This window comes from Euprymna scolopes, chromosome 18 (genome assembly GCF_053919585.1).
Source record: "Euprymna scolopes isolate OS-2025 chromosome 18, ASM5391958v1, whole genome shotgun sequence".
In the NCBI taxonomy this organism is placed as follows: Eukaryota; Metazoa; Mollusca; class Cephalopoda; order Sepiida; family Sepiolidae; genus Euprymna; species Euprymna scolopes.
In genome coordinates, this window is record NC_136499.1 from 66693524 (window position 1) to 66709908 (window position 16385).

The following is a 16385-nucleotide window of genomic DNA, read 5'->3' on the forward strand; positions in this document are numbered from 1 at the left end:
AGAAAATTTCATTTTTCTTATTTAATAGGTTACTAGTATGTTTAATTTGATGGATCTACAGTAAAAGACATGAAGGATTTGCAATACAGCCTTATTATAGAACAATATTTTTCTAACAGTCCAGTGGAAATTGGTGAAGATAATAGAGAGAAGTGATAGAACCAATTGTTGATAGACAAACCATTATCTATCAACAGATAGATAGATAATGGTTTCTCCGAGTACAATTTGAAATGCCAAAACGTTTATAAATTTTTGATTTATCTAAAATTATGACTCTTTTAATGCTGTAGGATTTTTTTTTTAATTTTTAAGGTCCTATACATGGCTAGAAAATGAAGTAGAATTTCAGAGACAGTGATTATTGAATGTGTGGATATTTTGAAATCCTTGGCTTTATAAAGATTTATGTAACGCCCAGGAAGATTTTGGTATAATATGTAAGCCTGTATTGTTGTCTCTATACATAGTATTCGCTACATCATTATTATCGCTATCATTATAGTTTGAGGTGTTATTATTTCTCTGGCTTGCTATTTTGTTCAGTTACACATTTATATGCATTAACCTACAAGAAGTTATTTCCTAACAGGCAGGGTTCTATCCAAGCAATTACATTTATTTCCATTAATGTTATATGCTTGCGATTCTTTTGTATCCTGTTTAATGTTATCTACCTTACAGAAAGCTTGTGTTTTTATTAAAGAGTTTGTTGTATACTTGTCCATTATCTGGAATAAATCTAACTTTTGCAAATTCTCAAAGGGCTCACAATTACAGCATAAAAATCGTATACAAGAAAATATGACTATTTTAAATGCTTCAGTCCATCTCTTCTGTGGTCTAAGATTTTTCTTAATTAAGCCTCGCCCCGACAGTCGAGTTTTACATTTCTTACATGTTTTTTTTACGCACATTTTATCTTTCTTTTAATGATATTATTGGATTTCATTCACGTTTCCTTGTACCTATTTGTGAATTATTCCACAGATTTCTGCCTTTTGGATTGCTTTGGATCATCTTCCAATTAGGCGATTCCCTTGGAATTTACTTGTGCGAATGGAAATTTAACTAACTTTCTTGGATTCTGCATTTTTGGATTTTACCGTCATTGGATACTTTACCCTTCACCAGATTATCCATTCACATGAAATCACTTTTTTATTCACCCTATTCCCCCTGTTTCATTTTTGTTATCAAATAAGATCTATGACTTACTTGTAGTTTCATCAAATACTTTTGCAAGCAAAATCCGATCCCGCATTTTGCTAATTTCTACCCCCTGATGAGAAGGAAAGTATTTCTTCGGAACTGCGCGGATTACGGACTATCCACTTATTTAGTGTTTCCTTTTTAAAATCAAATATGTTTTTAACTCTTTTTCAAAGTGTTTTTTAACATGTTTTATTAACTACTTGTTCTTATTATAAGTTCTATCTCCTATTTGGTTTTATCGAACTTTTTCATCTGATTGAGATAACTTTATAAATATCAATTCTTTAATATTTATAATATACTTTAGTTTTGCCATCTTGGATCATTTTGGTAAGCATAACTGTAATTCTTATTTCATTTATATATATATATATATATATATATATATATATATATATATATATATATATACGCAAATCTATATACTTATATTCAAAAACAATTCTCACATAACAGACACATAAAAACGTTTATATATGGATGTGTAGTGCATACGTGTATGATGGCGTACTGTATTCGCATATATATATATATATATATATATATATATATATATATTGCTAAAATATAAATGTAATTGGAGACAAGATGCAAAAAAGGGCCAACTGGCGCCAACTATACGAAAGCTTATGATCACGGCGTACGCGCCAATTTTAAAGAAAATTGACAGTCATAGAAGAATAATGGCAGACTTGTTTGTCGAAGATAATAGAGTTAGTCTGGCAGTGTGGATTCAGAACTGATTATTTCGAAAATCTTTTTTTTTTTCCTCAAAGATGAACAGGAAGTAGAGCCTGCGAATATACAGCCAGAATTAATTTTCAGATTTAATGTCACGAATGACATACCAGAGTGTACATTGTGCAGGCTTTATTATTGAAGTACATGTGTATTCGAAAAATCGCCGGAAACAGAGTTAGGGGATGGGGGTTGGAAAAGCAGAGATCAAGAATGTTGCTATACGTTTGCGTAGAAAATACTTATGTTTCTTAATTTTTTGCGATGAGGATTGATTTTTCGTATTATTTGGATTCTTCGGATTACTGTTTTCATCTTCAGTGTTATTCTCATAATTTTTGGGTCGATTTAACTTCCGATCTTCTTCAGGTTTATCTTGTCAAACTCGGGAATGTTTATATTATTTAATTAAGCGAAATTATTTTGAGATGAGTAATTTGTATATTCTGTTTATTTATTTGCGGACTATTATCCTCATCTTTTTTTTTTCACGACGTTTCGACCAGCTATTTATCTGGTCTTCGTCAGGTTGTTAGCCACGACGGGATAGGAATGCTGAATTTTCAACTATAAAAAAAGATGAGGATTATAGTCCGCAAATAAATAAATAAATAAATCGGGAATCTTCCTGTCGAACTCAGGAATCTGCACGGAATTTCAAACATAAACCTTTATTTAACGGGGATATTATGCTCTCGTTCCCTTAGCCAATGGTTTAATTCCTTAGCTCTTCTACCTAGTTATAGATTACGGAACGAGATCATATTACCTTCCGTGTAGTAAATAAAGGGATTATGTTTGAAATTCCATGCAGATTTCCGAGTTTGACAGAAAGATTTATGAGTTCGACACCTGAAGAAGGTCGGAGATTAGATCGACCAATACGTTGTTCGATTAACACTGAAGATGAGAACAGTAGTTCGAATAATCCAAATTATACGAAAATTATACGAAAATACTTTTATCAGCACTTTTTCAAGTCGGATTCTTCATTCCATTTTAGAACTGGACGCATCTTTATTCGTGTTATAACATTATGAGCAAGTAAAGAACTTTATTTGTATCTTCATACTGTTCAGATTTTTTTTTCATTATTTATCCAACTGGACGCATGTTCATAAATGTTAAGGCTTTGTTCTATAAAAATGTTATTGGTATTCAACAGAGCATTGAATCAATATAAAAAAATAAGAACCCATGTAAAGCACTCAACGAACAATGCAAAGTTATTCATGTACATGTTTTTTTTAAAGTAACAGAATTTCTTTATTAATTTAAAAAAATTTTATATTGAGTTGAAAAAGTCAACAGGAATCGGCGAAGTTTTCCAATCTCACAACAAATAAAAATATTTCTGCACAAACTGAATGTATTCAGAACAAAACTGGTAAGATGTTATCAAAGTAAGGCCCGCGATCCCAGTTTGTCAAAACCGCATAACGAAGCAAGATATACATCCTTACCCATCTCCTAAAATTGGAAAATAGTATTATGACAACAGGACGGATACTACATTACCCCATTACATTAGCTGAAATGAAATATATATAAAAAACAGACATGACTGGGTTGGAAACTATGCAAACGAATTCACTTTGAACACACAAACAAATTGTACAATCAAAGACACGAGCCAAGAGGAGATAATAACGGTTTGATAACAACTAAACAAATACGACGCTACCTCTCTAAAAAATGATGCATGAGAGAATGTTGCCATGAAAACAAAATAGATACTATATATCTCTTAAAAATGGAAAAAGGGTAATGCCTGAGAGAATATTACCATGAAAACAGAACACATCCTATATTCCCATTATAAAAAGAAGGTAAGCCCTAGGAGAATGGTAATATGCTCATAGAACAGATGCTACATTACGCCTAACCAAAAAAAAAAAAAAAAAAAAGAGGATGTATTATGTGAAGGGAAGATGTTAATAAGTCACTGAATATGTTGAATTAAAAGTCGGTCAATTTAGCTGAATTAAAAAGTTGAATTAATAATCGGGCAATTAAGCTCTTATGGGCAGATCGTCATATAATGACTTGATCACTCTAACTGACGTTAAAAACATTTAATAAAATAAATGTTTAAAATTCAACATCTCTCGCAGTTAATGGTAGCCGAATGGATATGGTCCTTGCTAATGGAGCCAGAGATAGCTTCTGTCCCCTAGTTCAAATATTTCGACTGGTGTTAATTGTGATACCCTGTACTGAAGATTCCTGAAAGGATAAAACACTAGTGTCTGTAGGTATTTAATAATTATTATAGTAAATAATTATATATATATATATATATATATATATATATATATATATATATATATATATAGTCATACAGTACTATTTTGCTGTTTCACAGCTCATCAGTGCGGCTAGACAAGCAACTACCTCAAGCTAGGACCGAAACCCGATCACCCAAACGGCAGTCGCAGCTTCTAACTGTTGCGCTATACGGCTGCTGCAACGCGGGCAGTGAATTAACAATGTTTTTACATTGTCCAAATACCTAAGCTCAATTTGTTTACACAAAGAGCATCGCTTGATACGCTAATAGTAATTTGTATATCACTTCCCAAATGCTCAACCTAAGATAGGGAGCATTATATATATATATATATATATATATATATATATATATATATATATATACAGATAGATAGATAGATAGATAGATAGATAGATATAGAGAGGGAGTTTGACCGGAAGTCTAAAAGAGCAAAGTTTAACTTATTGTATTAATACTTTAAAGGAACAGTGCTCATAGTACTTTAGATACAGGGTGACCCCCCAAAAAAACAAAACAAAAGAGGCCATCTAGAACATGCTGCAGAACGGAGAAAAAAAGAAAAAAGGCCAAAGACCCTAGTGTTTTGATGTGATAGTTTGAATATAATAAACTAGTTATGACCAAAGTTTCGTTTCAATAGGACAAAACACTAAGAAATGGGGCCTAATTAAAGTTGGGGCCCGTTTTTGGGTCACCCTGTATATAATAAGCCCAATAGGTATATTTATCCTAGAGCCATATTAATATTAAGGATAAAGATTAATAATTGTAAATTATGAATCAGTTTCAAAAGGAAAAACCAAACCAAACCAAATTGAGTTTTTGTTTTTCCTTTTGAAACTGAAATATAAAAGATTTTGAAACAGAAATATAAACACTGTGTATCGATTTATTGCAGGTCAATATTTTTTTAATTTTAAAATTACTATTAAACGCAGAGAAGTGAAATTGGGTACACTGGAGGAGTATTACAAGCTGCCTTATTTCACCGATTTTTTTGGAATTTGCAACAACACGTTCCTTCTGTCAGTCGAATCTCTCTAGGCATTTTTGGAGATCTGCAATAAAGTGATACACACTTAAAATTACCAGAAAATAGAAAAATTAGCATAATTTAAAAAACATTTGTTCAAATCCCACAAAAATCAGGGAAATAAGGAATCTTTTTGTGCTCTTACTGTGTACCAAATTTTACTTCTCTGCGTTTCATAGCAATTTTAAAATAAAAAAATATTGACCTGCAATAAAGCGATATGCAGGGTTTATATATATATATATATATATATATATATATATATATATATATATATATATGTATATATATATATATATATATATATATATATATATATATATATATATATATATACAGACACGCACAAGCACACACACATATATAATATGTTGTTGCATTTATAGTATAGGAAAATTACCATATATTTGTATGTTTTACTAAGTACTATTTAGCCACCGTTTATCAAAGCCTAAGAAAAAAAGGGTTAATGTGTTTGCCAGCTGGACTGTGAAACAACACGGAATTGGTAACAGTAGTTTAAATGAAACAGAATTTGATTATGTAAGAGGATAGCACAACAAAAGTTTGCCAATATTGGACTTCAAACCAATCATGTTGTAGTTTGCTGGGAAGCAGCACTGGGTTATTGTGCTTCATAAATGGGCAGTTCTTGGAAAGAAACTATGCCCATGGGACTTCTGTTTATTATTAGATAAACAGAGGAAGAAAGGAAAAATATTCACAATAGGTATTGCAAGACGAGTGTTTTTTATTGCTATTTGAGCACCTACGATGTAAATAATGATTGGATAGAGAAAGACCAGCAATGTCTCTTCTGTGAAGCTGTAGGGAACAGAAAAGGGAATCTCCCACTAGATTCCGAAGTCGCTTTTATACATTGTCAAAACTTTTCCGTAAAGGTAAAGATACCATATGTTTTCGTTCTTGAGTCTATGCTATAATGAACTGAGCAGTTCGTGCTTTTACTCTACAGTCAGAGTTTCAAGTCTTGTGTAAAACCGTAGGTATTGATAGCTGATCAACTAATGTATATTGTTATCTGAGAGGATACATTTATATAATTATCTGTATAATTTTTGGGTTAATTTTTAGAGAAGTATTTTATTATATCGCCAATAAAATCGTATAACAATAACAAATAAAAAATGGCGTATCAGAAGCCAAGTTTAAATTGTAAGCTTATATGCTATTTGTGTCTGATGTAAAAAACTGACAGGATAACGTTATGCAGTAGGAATACGTATGTGTATATGTGTGTATGTGTGTGTATGTATGTAGGAATTTTAAATAGTTATAGATCGATTTGCAGGGTTCGATAGCGATAGGGTATTTATATTTTGCGATAGACTAATCTCAAAGTTTTAAAAATATTGCGTTATTCACTTGAACAAACATTTCAATCCTGAGAGCAACTTTATCCTTTATTTTTGGTATGTTTAAAGGATTTGAAAAACTGGATTGAAAAGATTGTGGAGATTAAAGATTAATATGAGATTTAAAGGAATTGTAATCTTTCCTCTTCTTTTATACTTCTATGGAATGATAGGAAAAATTATTTTTGACATTTCTGAACACACACACACACATACACACACACACACACACACACACACACATATATATATTCGTCTATGTATTGTTATGTATATATATAAATATATATGTATTGGCATACATATATATATATATATATAGAATAATAAATAATAAACTTGCATATATATATATATATATATATATATATATATATATATATATATTGAAAAGACCTCTTGCATATGTGTGTATATATATATATATATATATATATATATATATATATAAGAATAAACTTGCATATATATATATATATATATATATATATATATATATATATATATGTGTGGGGTTCGAATCTTTTGACTGGTATTAATCGTGACACCCTGCACTGAAGATTCCTGAAAGGATAAAACACTAGTGTCTGTTGGTATTTAATAATTATTATGGTAAAAAAATAATTATGACAGCCCCTTTAAGAAATTCGTTTCTTATCGTTGAGCACTTTCAGTTGAATTAAAAAGTCGGTCAACTTAGCTCTTATGCATAGATAATCGTATAACGATTAAATCACTCTCTGACTGACGTAAATGAACATTTAAAATTAAAAATGTTAAAATTCGACGTTATTTCACGCGGTTAATGGTAGCCGAAGTGATTAGGTCTTCGCTAAACCGAGCCAGAGATGTCTCGTGATGCGGGGTTCGAATCGTTCGACTGGTATTAACCGTGACACCCTGCACTGAAGATTCCCGAAAGGATGAAACATTAGTGTCTTTAGGTATTTAATAATAGTAAAAAAATAATTATATATATATATATATATATATATATATATATATATATATATATATATATATATATATATATATATATATGTGCAAGAAGTCTTTTCAAAAGTAAAGGGTCCTGGATATGACCTTAAACTATACCCGTTGCTCTCAGGTCCCCTCTGACCCGGAGTCGTAGTACCTGTTAGGGTCCCAACTATGGATTAAATAGAAACAAACTTGAAAACAAATATATTCTATTAAAAAATTTACTTCAAAATCTTTGGATTCGGCATTAAATAACCCGAAAAGGGTTGATATGCCGTAAAACAAAAACAACCAACCAATCAAAAGTAAAGTTTCTTATTTTTTAACTTAAAAGATGAAGAGCTGTGAAGCAGCAGTGATACTATTAAAGCGAACGGCCATTTGTGTTCCAGAATTATTTTTCTATAACTTCTCAATGCACTTTTGCATCAATAGAGAAAGACTGTGATTTTCGCTTTATATAAATGTTAATTTCAACTATATTCTTGCTGCGATTCACGTTGGCCGAGCGGTTTGTTTCTTGCTGAGTCAGAGATGGCTTCCTTTGGCTGGATTCGAATCTGCCGACCGGCGGTAATAGTGACTAACTGCACTGATGATTGCTGAAAGGATGAAACGCTAGTGTTTGAAGGTATTAACAAGAATTACTGTAATAATTACGTCTGCTGCCTAAAACACTGGGTTCTTATTGTTGAGCACTTTACGTGTAAATAAATAAAGTCGGTCACGTAAGCCTAACTGCGCAAATCGTGAGGTTAAAATCATTTGATCACTGTCGACCTTTTTAAATGACATTTACGCTTTATATAAATGTTAATTTGAATTATATTCTCGCCAAGTGGCGGTAATCCTGATTCTCTGCACTGATGATTCCCGAAACAACAAAACAACAAAATACTGTCTGTAGGTATCAAAATAATTATATATATATATATATATATATATATATATATATATATATATATATATATATATATATATATAATTATTTTGATACCTACATATATATATATAAACTTTTATATTGAAAATTTATTCAAATTTTCAAAAAACCTTATGCACCTATAAGGAAATTATTCAAAATTTTAATTATTTGAAAAGGAAAACAAATCATATATATATATATATATATATATATATATATATATATATATATATATATATATATATATATATAAGAACAAATAGTTAATAAAACATGTTAAAAACACTTTGAAAAAGAGTTAAAAACATATTTACGAGGGGCGTGCAATAAGTAATGCCCCTGACCAACTTCCCATATTAGTAGAGCAACGAAACTTGGCACAGTTAGTCCTCTTTCTCTACATAGGAACCACCCAGAGTTATGCATTTCTCCCATCGTTTGATGCAGCTCTGGAAACCGTTTTTGTAGAACACCCCAGGTTGGTCCTCCAACGACAACGTGACCTCAAAAAGCAAGGCTGGGAAAAGCTTTCCTTTCAAAAACAACTTCATGGCTGGGAAGAAGTGAAAGTCAGAGGGTGCAAGGTCAGTAGAGTAGGGAGGATAGGGAAGGATTTCATAACCACACGCCCGTGCTTCTGATCTGGCGACATGCTAGTTGTGGACCGGAGCGTTGTCCTGCAGGAGGAGGGTACCTTTGCTGATCTTGTCTCGCCTCTTGATGTTTATAGCTTCCCTTAATTTCCTCCAAAGTACCAGTGGAGGGCTGCACCCTTGCCTTCATTGGAGGCGGTGAGTCCAGACTATCCATTCACATGAAATCACCTTTTTCTCCACCCTATTCCCTCTGCTTCACTTTTTGTTATCAAGTAAGATCTTTGACTTACTTGCAGTTTCATTAAATACTTCTGTAAGCAAAATCCGATCCCGCATTTTGCTAATTCCTACCCTCTGACGAGAAGGAAAATATTTCTTCGAAACTCCGCGGATTAAGAACTATCCACTTATTTAGTGTTTCCTTTAAAATTAAATATGTTTTTAACTCTTTTTCAAAGTGTCTTTTAACATGTTTTATTAACTATTTGCTCTTATTATAGGCTCTATCTCCTAGTTGGTTTTATCGAGCTTTTACATCAGGTTGAGATTACTTTATAAATATTAATTCTTTAATATTTATAATATACTTTAGTTTTACCATCTTGTATCATTTTGGTAAATTTAATTGTAATTCTTATTTTACATATATATATATATATATATATATATATATATATATATAATTTAAAGGAGATTAGAATAATAGTCTAAAGAGCTAAGTGTATTTTAATGTAATAGTGAAATTACTAGTTTAATTAAAATACAGGAAATGCTCGTTGTAATTTAGATATATAATAAGCTCGATAGTTAAATGTCCTAGAGCTAATTCAATATTAAGTAATGTGATTTATAATTTAAAAGTTTTAAAATTTTTAAAATTTAAAAATCAAAATTTAATTAAATTAAAAATCAGTTTCATAAGAAGGAACAACAACAAAGTCAATTATCTGTACGATCGTTTCGGAAATCCGTGCTTTTTATTTGTGGTATACATGAAGTCACGTAGAATAATTATACATAGTTTTTTTGGTAAGCACGGTCTCCTCATCAGCAAATTTAGGAGGATTTCTATTTAATTGAAAAGACACCAAAAATAAACCTAGCATTAAAAGTAAGGCAGATGAATCTGAAAAATTGAAGTAAAAGGTTTAGATATAAAATTTATAAGAAAATTAATAAGAAAATTGGTATAGGTTAGAGATAGAAATGAGTAGAAAAAAAAAATATATTTTTGAATTTACATAATAAATTTGATTTAAAAATATATAGATATATAATTACCTTTTGGTTTTTCTTTTTTTGAAATCAGGAACTGTATTTAAAGTAGTCATTTAGATGTTTGCTATAGCTTTTTATTTTATTGAATGATGAATTTTAAAAGGGCGACGCTCGTGCAGTAAATTGTTTCCGTTAGCGTATTTTGATTTAGAGACGCTACAGTTAATATCTATATAGAGAGAGTTTTTTTTTTTTTTTTTTTTTTTTTTTGCAAGTTTTTAAGGGGAGATAATTGTCATGGCTTTATTTATTATTTGATTTACGAGTCTAAGGGCGGTAATTGGTTTAACTTAATTTATTAAAAAAAAAAAAAAATCTATTTTTACTAATGAGTAATTTTTAATGATTTAAGGTGGTTTATATTTATTAAATTTAAACCAACGTTTATGATTACACGATAGAAGCTCGTGTCTTGAATTTACTAGTTTAGTTGTGCTTTTTATATCTTCATATTTTAAAATTTTTAGGGTTTCTTTTGTACATAATGTACAAAATTTATCTCCTGGTTTATATGATTTGCAAGTCTCAATTATTTGCCATTTTAAGTTGAAAGAAATATTGCTATTTTTTAGTTGCCAAATATAGTTGGATAGAGTAGTTTGGTTTGATAGAGAGTTATTTTTAAAAGAATGTTTGTGCGTTGAAATTCTATGTTTTATTGGGCCAGATGTGGAACCAATATATATTACCTCTTGATTATTATGATTATTTTCCGTTAGGTCTATTGTTGGATTATAATGTGGTGGGTTGGTTAATAATTGATCGGTAGATTGATTTAAGTTGGTGTTATTATTTAATCTGGTAGTTGAGTTATGGCTGTTGATAGGTTCTTGTATATTTGGAGTTTTTGATACTGTGCAGCTATAGATAACATTTTTAATTTTACATGAGCCTTGTAGGGGACATTTATTTTTTCTTCTACAGTTACAGTCCGATGTATTTTGTATAGTTGCATTTTGTAGTTTATTAATTTTATTATTATTAGAGCTAATTATTTTCTGATGAAGGTTAGGCATAGTAGAGTAAGAGACTTTAATTGTGTTCTTATTGAAAATCTTATTATATCTATGGGGGGCTTTAAAGTTCTTATCTAATATTTTAAAAAATTCTCTAGCTATGTTTGTTTCTAGGTTTTTGGAATACGGGGGGTTGAACCATAGGATCTCCTTGTGTCTATTCTTACGTTTGCGGGTTTTAGTTTGTTGTTTATTTATATTATTATCTAATATTTGTAGTTTGGTTTTATCTTTTTCTGTCTCCTGGTTATTTTTCTTAACTCGTATACGGGAAGACATTGCCATATTATATGTTATTACGCTCTTAATAGGTTTATTTTTAATGCAGTTTATGTTTCTATCATTTTCATTTATGAATTTAATTTGTGAATTATATCCAGAGTTTTTAAGGGCTTCATTATAGTATTTTTCATTTTTGGTAAATATTGATTTAGTAGAAGACAGTCTAGAAATTCTTAGAGCGATATTGGGAACTATTGATTTTAATATTGATTTAGGGTGGTTTGATTGATTGTGGACATATAGAAGTGATTGGTTAGGTTTATGGTATGGTTCAAAGGTAGAATTTTCAAGATTTAAGGTTATGTCTAAGAAATTAACAATTTTTTTATTAGGGTCGATTTTTATACTAAGTCCATAATTTTTAAATAATTTATGTAGAGCTTTAATTGCATTTTCATAATTTTTATTAGTAGAATTCGTTATATATATTAAAATTCTGTAATATTTCTCAATTTTTCTGGGTTTTTTTCCTATTATATTCAATTTCATGGAATTTTCTTTCAATACTTTACCGATACAAAATAAATATTTATTTTTTTTATATTTATTTATTTTTTTAAATAATATGTATTTGTCAATTTGTCATCTCGTTTTTCAGGTTATTTATGTCATTGAAATGTAAACAGTTTGTAAAATTTATTGTAGCTCTTTGTTTAAATAATATTTGTACTTATCTGATAGAACTATTATAAACATTTCTCCGTGTATAATACTTTAACCACTTTTAAGTCAATAATCGTCATTCGCGATACACTCTTTTGATCTTTTCATTTAGGTGCAATCATATATTTAAGGTTTCTATTTGATGTCTACTCCCGTGCTGCTGATGAAACTTTATTTAAATAACATTTTCTGTGTCATCTATGTTGAGTTCTTGGAGTGTACATGTTTCTCTATTTCAATACAAGCCTTAAGTCCCGCCCCTTTTTACCAGTCTTCTTCCCATAGCATGAAAAACATTTCCCTTTTTATCTTTACTTTTAATAACATGTAATGTAACCTCTTGATAATAATTTCTTGTGACGCTGAATACCTGAACTTTCATTACAGACTGAGCGTTTGTATAAACTATATCGTTTGAAGCGTTTGAAGCGTTACTAATAAATTAGCTAACTGAAACATGTTCATGAATATGTAGCGACATATTAATGCTTATGTGAAAACAAATAAAAAGTATATCTTGCCCTACTTCGGTATTGATGAGCACTCTTGTATTAACCTCATTAAAACACCATCGGTTACTTTGCCTCTGGAAAATGTTAAACTGGAATTATATATATGTGATAGTCTCCCCAAATCTTAAACATACTAGTGTTTATAGGTTCAATCAGTAGGGAATGTGAATTTGACATATCTATGCTAAAAGTGGTTTCAAATTTAATCAGTGTTATTCAGTCATAAAAATACTTTTAATTGGACTGGAATTTTTATGTGGTCAGAAATTGTACAACTTACGTTTCCCCTCTTGTATATTCCGCCCCACTATTATCATCCTTACATACTTTAGTGTAGAGGTTAAATGATAAGGAAGAGTCATCAGCATATAGTATAGTTTCGCAGAGTCATAAGCATAAGATTTTTTCGCATAAGAGCATTGTTTCGCAGCTCATCAGTGCGGCTAGACAGGCAACTACCTCAAGCCAGAATTGAAACCCGACCACCTGTACGACAGTCAAGGCTCCTAACCATTACGCTAATCATGAAAATGTGAAATGTCACCAAACACTTAAATGCAAAAAGTAGGTTATGGCAATTAAGAAAATGTAAATATATATGGTAAAATGTATGTATATATATATATATGTATATATATATATATATATATATATATATATGTATATATATATATATATATGCTCAATACGTAGGTAGAGCTAGTTAGTAATTTATAATATATATATATATATATATATATATATATATATATATATATATATATATATATATATATATATATATATATATATATACTGAGGAGTCCTAGAGTGGATGAAACGCCGAATATTCAGTGTAGCTTAATCGCCATATATATTTTATAAATAACTATATATATATATATATATATATATATATATATATATATATATATATATATATATATATATACTAGCAGAAGTACCCGTTGTTGACTGGGTTCAAAAACAGCCTACAGAAAATGGACTGTGATTGATGAAAGTATGATAGGTTATGAAAAGGAGGGGGTTGTAAAGAGATAGGTTTTGATACACCAAAATTTTTTCCCAAGGAAAATATAATGAAAGTAAAGATAATTTTCGCGAAAATATATTTTTTATATCAACTTTGTTTCCATTCGTAGCCAAGAGTGACCAACAAAATGATGTCCCCTTACAAAGAGAAAATGTTATATATGTATATATATATATATATATATATATATATATATATATATATATATATAGAGAGAGAGAGAGAGAGAGAGAGAGCTAGCTCTACCTACGTATTGAGCATATATATATATATAGAACTAGCTCTACCTACGTATTGAGCATATATATATATATATATATATATATATATATATATATATATATATGTATATATATACATACATTTTACCATATATATTTACATTTTCTTAATTGCCATAACCTACTTTTTGCATTTAAGTGTTTGGTGACATTTCACATTTTCATGATTAGCGTAATGGTTAGGAGCCTTGACTGTCGTGCAGGTGGTCGGGTTTCAATTCTGGCTTGAGGTAGATATATATATATATATATATATATATATATATATATAATAATATAAATATACAAGAAATAAATCTTACCATAGTCAATAAAAGTTACTTTTATGGTAAAGAAGTTCATTGGTTTGTATTTTTAAGTAGTTTGTAAAATTTTTTTTTAATTCACGAACCGGTTAAAAAAATCAAAATGGCAGCGACTTTGAAATGGAGAACCCCGTTTTCAATTTGAAGGAGAGGCACATGAGCATTCTGTGTTAACAATTTAAAAGAGTTCCGTCAACGTAAGGAATATTTATAAACATATTTTAATGTTTTCCGTTATTTTGCGCTTATGGCATGTGTAGTTTATATAAAAATTCATTTTAGTAGTTATCGCCTCAAATTTCGTTTTAGTTTCGGTTCGCTGAAATTATTTCAAGTAAAGAGCATTAAAAACTATTTTAAAACAAAAAAAAAACATGAACTGAACTTTTATTGACTATGGTAACATTTATTTCTTGTATATTTATTTTCTCGGGTAGTCGTTTTTTGGCTTTTCTGCTAAACACTCTTACTAAATAATATCGACGAAATATCGAAAAACAAAGAAACAAAATCAGTTTGGAAAAATAATGAAGCTTTACTTACTTTAACAGCAAAATGGGATATTAAAAAAGTAAACACGTAATTACTTTAGTTATTTAAAGCAAAGAATCGATATAAATATGAATAAGAAGAAAATGGTGCCCTTTTCAAGCAGAATAGCTTCGTTTCAGTGTTACAGTATTGAACGGTGTAGTATTGCGCCGTCGGAATCAGGGTTGTACTATTGTAATGTAAAGAAGACGCAGAAAGGGTTGTAATCAACTGAATTCCTTCTAATACACTGACAAAAAAAGCTTAAACTTATATATAAATAAAAATAAAAAGTTAATGTAAATGTTTTTAAAAAGACACGTAATCACGTGAGCAGGATTTTTTTCCCTTCTTTTGACACAATAACAAGTAACGTTCCTATTTTTTATTATTTATCTATTTTCGAAAGACTGCCACGTGTAAGTGGAGAAGGAAAAATAGAGTTATGCAAAATTTGTGTCGAGAATTGTCTAAAGTTCCGATTTTTTTTTGGGGGGTCTTTCATTTTAATAAGAACGTGAATTTATGAGGTGAATTTATTCGACACAATATGATTCAACTAAAAAAAAAAAAAGGCTAACGTGAATTAAGATTAAAGTTAAGGTGTTATTGTGGACCCTCACCCCTTTTAAAAAAACTTGTTAAACTTTGTGACATATTTACATTCTATGGAGGTCAGGCGCGAACGAACACTCAATAATTTTATTATACCATATTTCTTCAAACTGAAACATAATTATCAAAGTATACTTCCGCAAATAGATATGAAAAGTCTTTGTTAAAGTTTGTGCCATATTTCCATGGAGTACAGACGCGAACGTAGACCCCACAATTTAATTATACCATCACTATTTAAGTTGAAACATACTTATCAAAGTATTCTCATATAAACATACTTATCAAAGTATTCTTATATATATACTTATCAAAGTATTCTTATCAAAAACCCTTGTAAACGTTTTTTTTTCATTTCCATACTTTGGGGGCCAGGCGCGAACGCAGACCCCACAATTTTTATGAACCACCGTTCTGCCAGATCAAACATTCCCATTTCTGATCGTCGACACATCTTCTATCGTTATATGTAATCAGTTTTTTTAAAATAGTCAACCATATAGGAGCCTATTCGTGACCACACACACACACACACACACACACACGTTCAGCTTTATATTATAGATATATTGTATTTACATTTTCTTAGTTGTCATAAACCTATTTATTCATTTTTGCATTTAAGTGTTTGGTTACATTTCACATTTTCATGATTTGTAATTTGCTGCAGGATTTTTTGCATTGTTACAATTATGTATTTTCTAATATAAAA